The sequence below is a fragment of the Rissa tridactyla genome, chromosome 7, assembly GCF_028500815.1.
Source record: "Rissa tridactyla isolate bRisTri1 chromosome 7, bRisTri1.patW.cur.20221130, whole genome shotgun sequence".
NCBI classification, from domain to species: domain Eukaryota; kingdom Metazoa; phylum Chordata; class Aves; order Charadriiformes; family Laridae; genus Rissa; species Rissa tridactyla.
In genome coordinates this window covers 10217578-10231176 of record NC_071472.1, presented here as the reverse complement: position 1 = coordinate 10231176, position 13599 = coordinate 10217578, and the positions used below count along the sequence as shown (strand labels likewise).

The 13599-nt window shown below is 42.8% G+C and overlaps 1 long non-coding RNA gene across 1 annotated transcript in view; it reads left to right on the top strand.

Moving 5' to 3' along the window:
* LOC128912579 (uncharacterized) overlaps positions 1–12787 on the top strand; it is an 18302-nt gene extending 5515 nt beyond the window's left edge. Inside the window, exons 2-3 of the long non-coding RNA XR_008467683.1 lie at positions 12071–12170; positions 12688–12787. This is a non-coding gene — a long non-coding RNA (uncharacterized LOC128912579). The remainder of the gene's footprint in view (positions 1–12070; positions 12171–12687) is intronic.
* Positions 12788–13599: the final 812 nt, after the last annotated feature.

Below are 13599 nucleotides of genomic sequence, written 5' to 3'. Positions count from 1 at the left end.
CTCTGTCTTTCTCCCTTTCCCTCTCTCTCTCTCACTCCATTTCTGGCATCTCAGATCCACAAGGAAGGAAAAGATTCCAGCAGCTGCATTTGAAAAGCTCCTACTCAGTATCGCAAGGCTTGCCACGTAGTCATTAGCAAGCAATTGCAATGCCAGTTGTATTTGGCAATATTGTTGACTGACCTTATTTGGCATTATATTTGTAGAGATGCAGACCTTATATTTATGCTTACAAAAATGTCAACAACTCATTTAACTTATTTTGAGATGGGGCAATAACCCACCCTATGTTGCTATTCACTGTCCAAATACAGCGTGCGAACCAGTCTACCCCTGCAGAGTTTACAGTCCAGAGAGAGCAGCAAATTCCTCTGCAGGTGGAAGAGAGGAATAGCACATACAGCACATACAATGATCCTTCGGCTCATTTGATGTATCTATTTTAAGTTTAAAAAATTATCTTCTGGAGAAGGCTGTTTCTTTCCTTCAGCTGTTGCAGATGGAAAAGATGCCAAACTTCATAAACATCTAACTTTTAGGCCACAGAAAGAAGAAATAATGTTATCTCGTGTAATTTGTTCAACAGCACAGGTTATCTGGGTCAGCGTTGAGGAACGTTTGTGTTACTTCGAGTCTCAGGCATGGCAGTGTCAGACAGCAATCACTGCTGGCATTGACATTGCTGTGAAGGACACGTTATAGAGTGTTTTGAAAAATGTCTATTTCTCTTAGCCAACAGAAATCTGTAAATTTACAGTGACAATTCAAATACCAGAAGTTCTCCATTCCAACAAATATTTCCATTTTGCAGCGTTCAACTTCCTCTCAAATTTGACCTTTCCCTCAGAAAGCACACAGTGCAAAATGCAAAAATAAAGAACCAAGAGCTCACTTAGAAACACATTTTTCCATTAAAAACAGTTTTAATGAAATATATTCCATCAGCCTTAGTTGCTTTTGACTGTCGGTAAGTGATTCAGGTGCCTAAACATAGGACTCAGGGTCTATCTCAGAAACACTTTGAGGCATCCAGGACAGCTGCATGGAGCTGGGGATGTGACAGCCACGTGCGACCCTTCCCGAGGCTGTGGCTGGGGCTGCGGAGGGACGCTTTGGGGCATCTAGAATAGCATTGCACACCCTCTGTTGGGCAATTGGCCTCCACATCTCTATGTAGTTACACAATTTCTTACCATATAACAACCCGTCTGATATTAATGGGGTATCAGAGTCTGACAAAGAAGATAGTGGCATAGTGCTGTCAAGTCTCCTTCATGACACTCTTTTGGCCCGTTCTGGTTATTTTACACCAAAGCAGACAGAAATTCCTTCACTGGCAACTTGGCGCCATCACCTGCAGCAAGTGCTGAGCAGCGTGGAGGTGGCTGACGTGCCTGCAATGTCAAGTCCTAGAGCAAGAGGCAGGTTGCAACCCAGACACCTGCAGCAGGGACGGCTGCTCTCCTGGGAACCCTGCTAGCACACGACACGCAGTCTCGGTAAGCTGGGCAACAAAAAAATGAGGTCTGGTGTTTGGCAAGAGGATTGTGCAAGGAACACGGGGATAAACGGAATGATAGGTAGCAGCCAGCTCCACGTAACTCTCCCTGAAGCTATAAAAAGACAAGAAGGATTAATGATTGTCTGTCAGCACTATTATTTTTTTTTGAGTTGCAGAATCACAGAGGCAACACTGGAGAGCCATAAGCTGGAGAAGGAAAGAAGACAGAAGAACATACTACATAACAACATAAATGGAATTTGTATTGCAGGGTTTTCCAGCCTAAAAGATTGAAACCCTTTCCCTCCTTCCTTATTATTTTACTGCTTTGGCTATAATCTTTGTGATAGTATAAAGAATCACCTCTTTTTTCTATAGTGACCCACTAGTTAGTGTCAGCAAAGTGTTGTTAGGCTGTCCTGGATTTCTGGGCTACTGCTTCAATGTGTCCTTTTGTGAGGAAAGCAGGGGTTTAGCCGTGTTGTGTAAGATTTGGTGTTACAACCAGAACATGGCGTATGAACCATCTGAACTTAAATTTTAATGTGACGGCAAATGGATTAACAGAATTGGTTATCTTCTCTTCTGTGCGTTTTTTATGGCTTAATGAGGATGGTTTAAGAAGGTTTAATGAGGAAGATTTTTTTAATTCTATCTGTTTTAGTAGAATTATTACACACAGGTTGAACCAAAGTACCTAGGACTATACAGGTACTGAAAAATACGTACCCAGCTGCATCGCTGACATGGGTCACTGAGCTACAACCAGCCCAACCCGGCTCCTGGATTTTGTCTTACCCCTTTAGTCCTAGGCTGCATTTTGGACCTGAATTTCTGCTGGCAGCGTAAATTTACCCCAGTGAAGAATTTGGCCTTCACATCGCAGAGAGACAAATAAAATCTCGGTATTGTGTTTGTGTTTGGATTGTTCCTAGTGTTTTTTTGTAGGTTTTTTCTTTCTTTCTTTCTTTTTGCTCCAGTGATTCATTTATGAAAAAGATGATGAGGTTCAGGCTTCTGATGGTATTTCCATTACCCAGGAATTGAAGTACTCTGAGCAGGCCAGGACTTGCATAAAGATAAACACACGTACTCAAAGTGAACGCAAATACTTTAAATACAGAAGAATATTACAACTTGCGCCCCGTGCTACATACCCAGCAGACCTTCTGCTGTGGATTTATGGCTGTTGTCACAGTACTTTCTTCTCTGGCTTTTCTCGGAAGAAAGCTTTTTCAAGAACTAAATTAATTAAATTCATAGAGAGCGTTAAAGTAAAAATATTGTCCATGCAGATACATACATATATATACACATGCATATACGTATAATTAGCATATACATATATATATGCATGCATATATGTAGAATTAGCTTTTACAGAGATTTGATCTAAATCCAGCAGATTAGGTTATCTGATAATTAGTTTGTTTTGAGTTTGTATCTCCAGGGTAGGTGCTGGACTCCAAGTAACATAATTAGTTTGCGCAGGGGCACCAGCTTCTCAGGAGTCCTTTGTCATTTTCTCAAGTGTACTTCCTAAAATGCGTATGAAGATCTTCCATTCCAAATAAATTCCAAGACATGTGTGGGTTGCCAAATATATTACTAAAAAAAAAAAGGGAACTTCGTGCACCAGTCTTTGTGAGAGTAATCTGCTGATACAGTTTCTTGACTCCTGGCTCAGTATTTCCCAGCATTTGTGGTGCAGCAGAACAAAGATCATGTTTTATTCTAGTTATGAAATTTTAGCTGTGTATTATTAGTGACTTTAGAAGTAGTTTGACATGCTTGTAACCAGAACATGGGCCAAAATGTTTTGTCATCAGTGAATTTCTGCTGCTTCAGAAAAAGTGATCTTACCTTCATAACCATCAGGGATCTTACATCTTATATCTTCAGATGAAACTTGCTTTCTTGTGGCTGTGCTAGAAAAGTGATACATTTTCTATTTGTTCTATAAGCAGAATTTCGGTTGCCCTGGCTTTCTCTTTTGCTGTATAATAAATAAGGAGTGTCGTTCAAGTTTTATTTTTCCTATTCATAAATAAGAAATCTCATTCTCATTTGGAGTAGAGACGCTTCAGATGCTTTACTAACATTTTATTGTCTGCCTCAGTAACAAATACGCTGCCTATCTGGAAACACTGTGGCTTCCATTAGACCGTTCTATTCATTTGACTCAAGTGGACAATAAAACATGCTGAATGACAGCGTGTCACTGATGACTGCAGAGCTTTAAAGAAAAGCCATTCTGCCTCCTGCCTTTTCATTGGTTTTCCTATATCTGAGTGTAGCCCGCCATTGTGTTTTAATGGAGGCATGGCCTTGTTGATATATTTCTATTAATTTTTAGTGATTAGCCCAGTGGAAAGCCTTGTCAGCTAAAACTGATTGCACTGTTTTTTCCAAAGGGGAAAGTGGGTACCAAGATCTCCAAGATTAATAAGTACCCTGCTGTTGGGAATTGTTGGTTAAATGTCTTTTTGGTAAATTTTTCTGCAGTCCTTGAAAAACATTGGAAAACTGGATGAGGTCCTTAAAACAAAAGCATGCACATGTTCATCTGCTCTGGGCATAGATGGAAGAGATGAGTGAGAATCAGTGCTAAAAATGGTGAGTCTGTGGCTCATATTAGGGCTATGAATTGGTGGAATGTCTGGTATGGTAACAAAAGACATTTCTTCCACTCAGGCTGGTGCTACTGCGTTGCAGAAGCCTGGTGAAATGCCAGCACCACTTATATTCCCATTTGGCTTACACAGTGCTGCAGAGGGATGAGGTGTTATTTACATTTACTTTTTTTTTTTAATCCTTCTAGTCAAGCAGAAGCGTAAGCAACTGTAATTCTTCTCTCTGTCAACTAGATATGACACTTAAGCAACTTCTGCCTTACATACATCTGGTTGTCGGGGGTCCATCAGAAGTCCCTTATCCTGAGGGATCAGCTGGACCTTCAGATGCCCTTCAGATATCAATATGTGATTTTCAGGGTAACCCAGGAAATACTTCTTTCTTTCTGAAGTTCAGGTAGGGTTTTTTTCCTGTTTATTCCATATTTCTTCTATGGGGAAGGAATATTTCAAAGTGTATTGGAAAACTACCCCCCTTTCTGAATACGTACATTTTGGTCCTTAATTGGAGAGTGGCTAGAGGCTGTAACTTGGGTGCACTGACCTTCTTTCAAGACACTTGTTCTTGGCCACAAGCAATTGGCTAGAAGGGTTTTCATGTGTGCTGTTTTTAAGATGTAAGACCTAGCACAATGTTATTGCAGACACACACAGTGCTCCAATGAATACATCCCTCACACTCTACGTGATGCCCTACCTGCTGTGCAGCCGTGCAGACCCCAGCCTTTACCTCGCGGAAATCCGCGGTCTATGGGACAGAGAGTGCTTTGGGAGAGGCAGCGTCTTTTCATTATGTGTGAGCGCAAGACATAGCATAATTGTGACATCTAGAAGCCAGTGCAACATTGCCAGGACCAGACTGCGAATCTCTGTTGTAATAAGCCATTGCTTACCCAAATGATCTCTGTGAAACTAGTGCAATATGGGCCATAATAAACAATAATGACAGAAATAATAATAACAATGCACTTCTGTGGCTGCCTCCCTTTTCTATGACATGGGAGACATTCAGGTACTACAAGATGGATACGGTATAGAATATAGATGTATTGTATTTGGAAATAGTAATAACGGCGACACACGTGAGGTAACTAAATGAACTACCTTGGAGAGTGATGATAGCATATGTTCAGAATGTTACATCTCTCCACCTCTTAAAGTTATGTACACTATTTACAACACCTCTTGGTTGAGTAGGGATTTATTTGTGTTCCTCCACACCCAACTAGATGTTAAATATGACGTCATGCAGTACTGCTCCATCTCTGGGTGAAGGTACGAGTGAAAAGACATACAGAACTTTCTTCTGTGACATTCCCATCTAGAGATACATACGAATTGATAACCTTTTGTAATACCCACAATTTTCTGTAGTTCTAATTTTTATTGTGCCTGCTGCCTGAAAGATGATAAGACTTATTCATAGAATTCACACTCCAGTGGTTTGATAAATATATAACAGCCTGAAAAGGAGTTTCTTGGTGCAGTGCATGTTATTCATCAGATCTCAGTTTTCCTTGGTTTTGGTCCTAAGGTTTATTCTTTTTTTATTATTTTTTTTTTTATTTGACATTTTTGGCTGACTTCTCTGATCTTCTTCCTACCTGAAGCCACAAGGAAAAATAGCACTTGGGACAACTAAAACTAAATATGGCGTGACGAAAAATATGTTTATATACCTTTATTATATTACCTCTTATTCTCTATCTGACAAATGAGGAGGCGAGAATATTGTAAAGTGATATTCTATAGCAGGCAGAAAGCTTATCAGTTATTTTCCTTTGACCTTCTGCCTTAGAAAATTAATTCACTTGAGCTGTTCGTACACTAGAACATTAGGGAAAAAATAATGTTAGCACTAGTGAATATAATCTCTGCAGGAAAGCTGGGCAATTATTCAATGGTCTAATCTTATCTCTTGTTTCATTTTTATATGGCAAGTCTACATTTAAAGTATTAGATATACTGTGCTTCTGCTCAGTACCATCAAACCACAGTAAATAAATGCCGCTAAGTGCCACCATGAGTGAAGGAGCTTATAATGAGAAGTGTGAGTAGACATGTGCGCCATTCATCATTCTGTTCAGTCCGATATTGGGGCTCTTTTTATCAGCAGTATTCGTAGCGGTGTCATCACCTCTGGTATAAATCTTCTGTCAGTGTCTGTCGTCCCCGTGCCCTATTAAACTCATGCTCTCACATAATCACTGAATGACCTTTGGATGTCTTTCATTAACCTCTGACCTGAACCCTGCTGGCTTCTTGTTGGTAGGTAAATCTATAACATGACATTTGCTTATGACTCAGCCTTTATCCTTGCTTAATAGTCGTGCCTTTCAATTTTATTTTTTTTTTGTTCTGGAGAAAAAAGATAGTTACAATCTTAAAGCACAGCTTGGATTTCAAAGGTTGGAACACAATATTCACCTACGTGTCTCCTAATAGACTTTCTATTTTTCCACTGCTGCTTATTGAATCTTATCATTTGTAAATTGATGCAGGACGTTTGCCTCACAAATAATGTTTTTGTTTCTGACAGAAGTTTATTTTCTCTCAGATATTTTCTTCTCGCTCCGTTCCCCTAATCAGGGATTAGGAATTGATTAATTAAAATTCACTTGTGCAGCTGTGCCACAGCTTAGCCTAAAATTTCTGGTGCTGGAGATGAGAGTAGCTATTACACAGCAATAATAATAATAACAATAACAATAATGATGATGATGATGATGATGATGATGCGAGGTTTTGTCCTCGTGAGGATCAAGTGGGCTGGAAAGTAGTTTCTCCAGTGCTTGGTGTTGCCGATGTCTTACTGCAAAGCCTTGGTCAAGCTGCTTGCTCTTTCTGTGACTCATTTACCTCGCTTGTAAAACGGGCCATGGTAAAACTGTACTCTGCAGAATAAAACATGAAAAATGGCTTGTATTTACCTCTGGTGTGCTTGGGAACCAGACTGATACTCTTATTAACGCTGCTTAGCTAAGTGTGTATACAGAGTTGAGAGCGCACTGAATTATATTTCTCCTCCTTCAGCCCTACCTTCCCCCTGTGAATGTGCCCCTAATTACAGTTAACTGTAATTAGTACCAATTAACTAAAATTATTAGCGGTTGTATTCCTGCAAAACCATTGACGGAAGGGGCTCTCGGCAGTGAAAAGTAAGCGGTTAGGATTTGTGCGGGTGTTGGAAGCAGGCGGGATCATGGAAAATTGCAGGACTGGCTGGTGGTCCCTCAGCGAGGGGCTGCGGGAGTGGGCTCGGAGTCTGGGCAGGGAGATGGGAGAGAGGAGATAGATACGGCCCCAAAGGAAACCAGGGAACACCAAACGCAGGTATTCACCATCAGGGAGGTTGTGGGGGGAGAACGGGGTGGATAGGTCCGATGGGGGTCTGTCTGTGAGGTGCAGTGGTCCTGATTCAGTCTTTTGAGTGGCCACAGAATAGAGCCCAGGGCTTCCTGCGGGGAAAGCAAGGTAAAAATCTGAGTGAATGTACATGGAACGGCTTTTGCATTTTCTGCAAATACATTTGGAAAAGGTTGTCAGGGTGGAATTTGGCAAAGTGCAGTTGAGAACCTCTGGGAAAAAGTGGATTTTGAGGAGAAACATATAGAGCAAGGACCCCGTCCCTTAGATGTCTCAGTCCCACAGACCTGAGTGTGCTTTTGATCTGGCCATGGCAAAGCAGATTTTCAACTGATGACGACAACTGAGAGGACTTGGGATGACGGCAGCAAAGAAACACAAATGGGTGGTTAATTGTGTGACCCACAGGGAGCACTGGAAGACATTAATGGGTATAAAGAGGCCATATTTCCATAAATGACCATTAGTCTTCTGCAAATGTTCCTTGAAATGTAAAGGAATGATCTTCTCTTTCCAATTAATCATCCTAGAAATCCTCCTTCGTGTAATCTTGAAAACACGGGAGAGGACTTAGTATCAGCAAATGTTGCCAGATGTACAAAATGGCAGAGTAATGTGTTGTATAAAACGATTTTGGGTGGCAGAAACTGGATAGGAAGCCAAGAAACTGCACCAACACTTGAGCTTTTCTGCGGGAGGCGTTGCCAGCCTCAGGAGGGAGCACTGGATAATTTATAGGTTAACATTTTCTTTTTATGTGAATAGCATTTTTTCTCATTTATAGTTAATTAGGTTAAGCATGCATGGGGAGCGAGGGAGGAAAGACTTTCAGAGAGAATCTAAACGATTAGTAATTTGAATGAAGTAAAAGAATCTGCTGAAAGATGTAGCTCTGGAATTAAATATGTTGCTATAACAAGTGTAAGTATCAGATAGGAATTTTAAAGGTTCTTACATTAATTATAGCAGCAGCATAAAAAGAGGTAGAGCGTATTTACAGATTTGGCATGTGGATTCTTTTCACAAGTAGCTGGTGCTTCATTTTACTGGAAGAGGAGAAGCTACTTGTCCCACGCTTTCACAGGTTTATGTCTTTTGCACACACTTCTTGTCTCGGGAGTTTTGGCTCACATACGGGATCAGTTAAGGTGAACTACAAAGTAAAATGAACATTGACTTCACCACTGAGTTTCTTCAAATCTTTTTTCCTGTATAGAATCATAGAATCGTTTAGGTTAGAAGAGATCTCTAAGATCATCGATTCCAACTGTTAACCCAGCACTGCCAAGTTACCAACAAACCATGTCCCTCAGCACCATGTCTACATGTTTTGAAACACCTCCAGGGATGGCAATTCCACCACTTCCCTGGGCAGCCTGTGCCAATGCTCGATAACCCTTTCAGTGAAGAAATTTTTCCTAATATCCATCCTAAACCTCTCCTGGTGCAACTTGAGGCTGTTTCCTCTTGTCCTATCACCTTTTACTTGGGAGAAGAGACTGACCCCCAGCTGGCTACCCCCTCCTTTCAGGCAGTTGTAGGGAGCGAGAAGGTCTCCCCTCAGCCTCCTTTTCTCCAGGCTGAACCCAGCTCCCTCAGCCGCTCCTCACAAGACTTGTTCTCCAGACCCTTCACCAGCTCCGTTGCCCTTCTCTGGACACACTCCAGCACCTCAACGTCCCAATGTGCCCAAAACTGGACACAGTATTTGAGGTGCAGCCTCAGCAGTGCCGAGTACAGCGGGACAATCACTTTCCTAGTCCTGGTTCAGGGCGTTAAAATCACCTGGGCGGCAGTTAGATTACTGGTATACAGACTTGTATGTTGATTGGGAGGATCACACAGTGTGCTGTCACCTCCCATCTCCCACCACGAAGGCTGTACATCTCTCCTTTACTCTCCACGGGCTGTCCCCCATCCCAGTGTCCCATCGGCCAGACACAACTGGCTGGTTTCCCCCACACAACCAGTTCTTCGCTCCCTGCCTCCGTTGGGTGATCCAGTGCATGGCTGTCGTGGATCCAGGACATCTGTGATGAACAAGACAGAATTTTACAAGAAGGACATTTATGAAGAATTACTTAAAAATGCATTTCCAGCTGAAATGCCTTCCACTGTGTAATTGTTGAAAGTGCTCAGAACAGTTTTTAACTAATTTTCAATTTCCTTTGCAGATTACCCTTTAGTATTGGGTGGAGTTTTTAAATATGAGTGTCTAAGTCCAAATTGAAGCGCTTTTATCCAAGGGGTCTGATGTACAAGTTCTCCAGCTGAAAAGCATGCAGTACTTCTGAAAATCAGGCAGGACTTCAAGTTAGATACTAAATATAGATTTAACAGTTTATCCCCTGACACCCAAATAATTCAAGAAGTGAATGATTTATGATTTCAAGAAATGAATGATTATTTATACTGGAAAACACTGCTGGTTTTATTGCACATGAGCAGTTCCACATGGAGAGTTATTCAAAGTAGTTTAATGTTTGTGCTGCGCCCATAAAAGCCAGTTTCTTTTTCTAGACAGGGATCTTAAAAAATAGCCTAAAGGAGTGAGCCCCAGTGAAATTCAGGGGGAGATAAGCACCTAATTCCCTTATGACTTTTATGAAATCCCAGTATTTACTGGCTTACCCCCAGCTTTAAGTTAAGCCCAAATGCTGCACCAGTTGCGCCAGGGCAGTACAGTCTGCTGTCCTCTCTATTAAGCGGCACAAAACAAGACGCATCCCAGGTTGTTCGGATTTACTCTGGATGCGTGCTTTTGTGTTTTTAAAAAGAAGAAAATAGAGTATGCACAGAGCGTGTGTGGCTGCTTCCTGTGAGGGATGTGGGCAAGGGATGCCAGGCTCTGGCCAGAAGTAGAGCGAAGCTCAGTGGAGCACAAAGCCCAGACCAGGGGATCCAGGTCTGGAGCCGCCCAGGAATGAACGAGCACAGCCCTGAGCTGTGCTGCGTTGCACTGCACTACGCTGCGCTGACTCAACAACATTTAAGAAGCAATTTTGGGTTCCTCCAACATGACACATACGGTGCAAGGAGTTTAAATGCCTTGCCTTAGGTCACGCAGGGAAGCAGTAGCAGATGCGGTAGGAGAACAGAGGCGCCTAATAGAGCCCATCACTTTCTGAATCACAGCCCTTCTGTCAGAAGCCAAAGGGAACCCCTTCACACACGCAAGGAGAAACATCAGAGAAAACAACAGTTTGTCCAAGCTCATAGTGAGCTTGGATAAAAAGGTTTTGGTCGAGCAGCCAGAGCTGAGGACCAGAGTCCGGAAGTTTTGAGTTTGGTTACTGGCTAACTGCATCTGTGCCTCTGGCGACTCCTGCAAGTCCTTCACTTCCCCACCAGCCTGCAAAGCCAGGGCAGAAATGACTTATGGAGTGATTGTGAGAATTAGCTAATGAGGCAAAAGCTCTGCCAGAGAGCTGCTCTGCCCTCAGTGGAAGAGGCTGCAATGTGTGCTCTGTCCGGGGATTATAGACTGCTCTTGCAGGGTAGGATTTAATTGCACAAGGGCTCATCTGTTGCTGCTGCAATCACTGGGAGGTATTTCAACCCACCCTCTAGCCTCTGTACTTGACCCAGCAGCTCTGTTGAGCAAAGATACACTGAAGCTGCGTCTGGTGCAGCAGGAGGTGAGTTTAGGCATTTTGGGCATCATCCAGCTCCCACAGAGCTGCTCAAAGGAGGAGCTATGTAGAGCTGTGCTGACACGACAAAGGAGATCACTGCTGCCTGCAGAGCAGCACCAGATCTGGAAGGGCAGCACGAGCTCTGCCATACCTAATTGCTGCACCCCTAAAGCATGTCCACAGCTCTCCATGAAGTCATTCCAGCACAGCTAGAAAGCTGACAGGGCTTGTCCCTCTGCCTACGTGTTGGTTCCCACGCATGGCAGGAAGGACCACAGCAGAAGGATCCACATGAGGAACCACAAGACATTTCCTAATGTCTGTTCTGCTTAGAGAGTCAGGCCAGTTCACAGGGGGACAGGTTTGGGGTGTCCAGCTGCTGCGTTATTTGTCCCAGCATTATCAAATGTCTTCTGTCTTGGTCTGAGAGAAGAAGGGAGGTAGGCACAGTATTTTGTCACCGGTAAAAACAGCAATACCCAAGGTGAGGGATCAAGAAGGAATAAGAAGTTTTAATGTGACATCTCTTCCTTTTAAGACCTGCACCCCACCATTGTCAGGCGAAACACTTCTTGGACCAGTTGGTTTTGCCATCTTTGGGAAGGGCTCCTCCCCTTGCACCTGGGCTGTGTCTCTTCTCCACTCCCGCACCTGAGTGCCGGGGCAGCGGGAGGTGCTGGGCTGCAGTAACACACTGCCTGGAGAACTGCCCAGCTCTGCACAGCTTCTGCTCTTCCCTCGTGGTGTCAATCCTGGAGCCTGCACCAGTGGATGTACCAAGCCATGGCTCCTAGTAACGTTCCCTTAAGAAATAATGATTTCACTGGAAGAAGTTGCCAGTATGTTAAAAATGTAAGAAGGACAGCATTTTTGATGCAAACACTTGCTGTCTATATGGATAATGAGCTCTCTGCTGCTATTTTCTTTCTTTCTAGGGTGGAAGGCAAAGAACTGGACTTTGTGCTGAACAGACAGTTGTCAGAAGCCAGTACTATTCACTCATTTACAGGCAGCTTGCAGACATGGGGAGTAAAGGTTCGTTACATCTCTAATTTTTTTTCTTCCTTTGGGCAGGTGGCCTAACAGTCCAACAGCTGATCCTACTTTTTAAATTTAATTTTAATTGAACGCACTGCTAGAGATGCCTTAAATTGACTCTTTTTGTTTGAATTTCCTGAGGGAGTTTGCCCCAAGACCTCTACCCTAGTGATAACTTATTCTGGCCAATGGAGCCAGTGTGTATTTATTGTATATCTCTGTCCCTTCCCTGGCTTCTGCTACCATGAACGCTGCAGTTGCTGATGACTAGAAAATTACTCAAGTGTGAACTGTTTCACTGTCTGTCACTTTCCTCATTAGGCTACTGAGAAAATGTATCTACGACTCTGTCACACACAGCCCTCATTAGGTTAGCAGCACATTGAGATCATTGCCTTTTTTAAAGATGGCTGCAGGAAAATGGCTGGGTAGTTTGATGCTCCTTAGTAATAAGTGGAAGTAGCAAAACTAGGGCTCAGTGCACTCTCCTCTGAAATAATTGCATTGTTTGCAGAGCCTGATCAATGGAATGAAGTGTTACTGCTGGGGAAGTCAGATGGCAGTGCATAATCCCACTTCTTACTTCTTACTCTGAGGGAAGGGGGCAGAAGATGCTCGAGGTGAGACTAATTCATTGTGCAAAAGAGATTTAGGACAGGAACACTGTCCATTTTTGGCATCTGCTTCTCCTTGTCCCTGTTAAACTGGAGGAACTCTATCGAAGGCGGTGTATTTTCTTTTGTGTGTCAATAAAAGCAAATTCAGGTCTATCAGCTATAGCTCTAACTAGTAGCAACAAGGGTTACCAGTGTGTTCCTAATTCCTACCTGGAGCCATTAGCCAAAGTAACACTAATCAATATAGACCCATTTTAGCCATTCCCAGAAGGCTGGATTTAGCCACTATCACTGCCAAATGTCCACGTTGAGTTTCTGCTAGAAAGATGTGCTAAATGACTGCATGCCTTCTCTCTAAATAGTGCTACTTTCTTTTTAGTTCACTACTTCTTTTCCCAAGAAAAGACTGCTACTGCCTTCCACATCGGTATTTCCCCTGAAATTGGTCCATTAATTCCCATATACTCTAGAAAGACAGGTAGCTATTTTCGTGCCTGGATTTCTTTATCTGAAGAAAGAATAAAAAATAATAAAAAAGAGCAATCGAGCAATCGTAGCAATAGTAGCTACTGTTGAGCTGCAACATACTCCAACCACCAGAGCAGCTACATAATCCTACTTGCAGTAGGGCGACAGTGTTGAATGGGACCATCATATTGACAGGAGCTGCCACTGGTGTTGCTGGAAAGGGTGCATCTGAAAATTGCTGTACCGCCTGTTCTGGTGTGGCTGTTCCATGCTTGCTTTGGTGCAGTCCATGGGTGCACCAGTTTTTCTAGCTCACCTACTTACTAGATTTTGCTGGCATT